General features: G+C 63.0%; 1 protein-coding gene across 1 annotated transcript in view; it reads left to right on the top strand.

Moving 5' to 3' along the window:
• The window catches only part of LOC103913998 (cysteine-rich protein 1), a 25,904-nt gene that overhangs the window by 864 nt on the left and 22,097 nt on the right, over positions 1–2,943 (top strand). Inside the window, exon 2 of the mRNA XM_009320602.1 lies at positions 1,480–1,484. The gene's annotated coding sequence lies outside the window, so the exon portion shown is untranslated. The remainder of the gene's footprint in view (positions 1–1,479; positions 1,485–2,943) is intronic.

Raw genomic sequence — 2,943 nt, 5'->3', positions numbered from 1 at the left:
GGGCTGGCAGACAGCTCTCTGCAAGCCTGGCTGGTCCTGAGTGACTCCGTTTGGTGTCTGGTTTATGGAGCTCTGCACCCACATCTCAGGTTCCAGGCAGGTCTCGGGCAGAGCTCCTTGCATTTCCCTCCTCCCTCCCTGTCCCTGGCAGGAGCACGGGGATGGGGAGAGGTGAGGTGATGGGACTGGAAAGGAAAGGCAAGGAAAGGCGGAGCAGGAACGCCCAAGCGAGAGGTAATGGAAAATCTGTCACTGCAATGTTGCAATCAAATACGGAGCCTGGAGCGTGTGCCGTGGTGCCACTTTCGGCTGTGGTGGGGTGGTGGCACTCATCGCTCCTGCCAATGGGCTGCGAGGCCCTGAAGCAACCAGGGAGGTGATGGTGGGGGACAGGTCCTGGCATGCAGGTGGGGAGAGCTCTTCCACCAGCCTGCTGTGCGCTTGCCGGTGGGGAGCACCGGTGCTGTGGCCCCCAGGCAGGTCCCGAGCATCCTCTCCTGCTGCCGTCTGTTCACACTGTGTGAAGAAGCCCTGGGCCAAACCCTGCTTGGAGCTGGTTGTGCCCCATGGCTGTGAGAAGCCAACAGGGTGGGGAGGTGAGGAGCCGTGGGGCTGGAGGGGCACTTAGACAGGCTGGGCTGCTCCAGCACGTCTCTGAGTCCTGCTCTCGCTGACACGGGCCAGGAAACCGTTTCATCCTCCCAGCGCTGCCTGCCAGAGATGGAAACTCAGCAAGCGGGAGGAACACTGTTCTCTGGACCAGCAATTACCCAGGGAGGGGTTTTGCTCATGTGCTTGCCCGTGCCCCGGCTCTCTGCTGGCCGCTTTGCCCCTCGCCGTGTGGCGGGGCGAGAGGAGGGCCGCAGGCTGCCTGGATTCCTGCCGCTGGCTGGGGGTCCTGCTTGCAGTGCCTCCTGTGTGGGTCTGCACTGCAGCAAGAAAGCAGCTGATTTCTTCGGCTCAGCCCTGGCTGAACCCAATGCCTGGCAAGAAACACTGCTGATCCTCTCCCAGCGCAGCCACGGTCAAGCTGTCCGGCCTCAGAGCCAGAGGGATGCATCCCGTGCGGATGCTGCTTGATGAAGTACAGCAGCCCCATGGAAAATGGAGAGGGACTTGCTGGAGGCTGCCCTGGCGCCGTGAACCAGAGCGGGAGGTTGAAGGCTCACAGCCAGGAAAGTGCCTGCAGTAGGTGAGGTTTTGTCGGCAGAGAGGCAGGGGGCGGCGGGGTGGACGGGAGCCACGCCATGCACTAGGGCTGCGGCTGGAAATCAAACAACCCTCGCTCGCGCCTGAGTGGCTCAGCTACGCAGGGGCTCGGGTCCTGGGGAAGACCTCGCTTCTCTGCGAGGCTGGAAGCGAGGCTCTGGGAAGCAGGACCTCCCTCCTGGGGTATTCCTCGTTCACCCCCCCAGCTGCGCTCCCCAGCGAGGCCGTACTGAGCTGGCTTTGTTGTGCACTTGGAGGGAGCCCAGCAAGCGAGCGGCTCAGGGCCGGAGGGCTTGCCTCGCCTTGCTGTGGGGGAGCTAAATATATATATTCATCTTGGCCACAAAATCACAGTGCGGCATAACTGTCGGCACCGGCTGTGTGACGGGGGAGAGGAGCTGCCTGGCCATGCCTGAGGAGAGCAGGAGGGGATGGGGTGGGGGATGTGGGAAGGCAGCGCAGACCCTTCCCGGGGGACCAGTGGGGCACCACGGCTGGCGGCACGGCCCGGCACGGCCCGGCAGGAAATCCTCAAGCTGTCCCTCTGCCTTTTCCAGCTCCCAGCCATGCTGCAAGGGGCTGGGGAGGGGACGGGGCTGCCGGCTGCCTGGGCTCTTGGCTTTGTTTCCAGCCATTTACCAGGCTCCTTTCCCTGTGCTCATCTCTCTTATTCATTCCTTTGTGCCTGCGACTGCTTTGAAGCGCATCTGCGGTCAGTCTGACAGCATCCCTCTCCTCCAAGGATGCCTGTCGCTGGGTTCCTGTGGAGATTTGGCATCTTTATTGCCGGACTGGGCTTTGTCAGCCCTTCCCCGCGTCCTCCCAGAGCTGTGGTGGGATGGATGGGGCACAGCCCAGCCCTTCGCAGAGACGCGGCTGCAGCTATGGTTGCTTGTGCTGAATAAGCCTCTGGCTGGAAGCAGTGCTGACATCAGGCCGTGGAAATACCTGTGCGAGGGCCCAGAGCCGGCCCGGCGCGGCCCCCGGCACTGAGTCTGGGAGGAGGGATGCTCCCTTCCCACCCCGAAAAGATGCACCCACCTCTGGCCCACGCCAGCTGCCTTGCCCGGGCATGGCAGGTAATTAAGGGATGAGCCACGTTGTCTCTGGGGTGGGGCTGCTGTAGAGCTGCAGGGAGCAGACTGCCTCGGCAGCCCCCTTGGGGGCTTTCCTGCTCCTGACCTCTGATTTTCCCAGGCTCTGGTGGTGTCCCTCGTTGGCGTGGGCTACACCCCCTGCACGGTGCACATCCACCCCATGGCTACGTCCTGCAGCTGGCCATGTACCCATCCGTGCCTCCACCTCTCCTCCACGGGGACGTTTCTCCCAGGGGAGAGGTTTATTATTGATGGGCACGCGGTGCCTACCCACGGTGAGGTGGGTACCCCAGGGCAGGCAAACCCCGAGTCACGCACATTTGGCAGAGGCCAAATTCCTGCAGGTGAGTACCCTTAACTCTGCCCTTCCCAGGGGGTGCTGCACGGCTGGTTTAAATTTGGCAGGCTTGAGGGGAGCGTCTTGCCACGGGCTGAGTGTGTAGGTGTGGGATCCAGCAAGTGGGGCAGGAGGTGCGTGCGCTCGGTGTGATGCTGAGAGGACGCGGGCGCTGGCCCATCCCTTCCTGTGGTGGCAGGGCAAGGTGTTCTGTGGCAGAGGCTGGGTGCAGTGTGGCATCTGGCTGAGAGAAGCCTGCGCCGGAGCCTGGTGCCATCCCGTGCTCCCTGCAGAGCTGGA

This window comes from Pygoscelis adeliae, unplaced genomic scaffold (genome assembly GCF_000699105.1).
Source record: "Pygoscelis adeliae isolate BGI_AS28 unplaced genomic scaffold, ASM69910v1 Scaffold402, whole genome shotgun sequence".
Taxonomy (NCBI): domain Eukaryota; kingdom Metazoa; phylum Chordata; class Aves; order Sphenisciformes; family Spheniscidae; genus Pygoscelis; species Pygoscelis adeliae.
The sequence above is the reverse complement of the archived record's forward strand: the minus strand, read 5'-3'. Positions and strand labels throughout refer to the sequence as shown.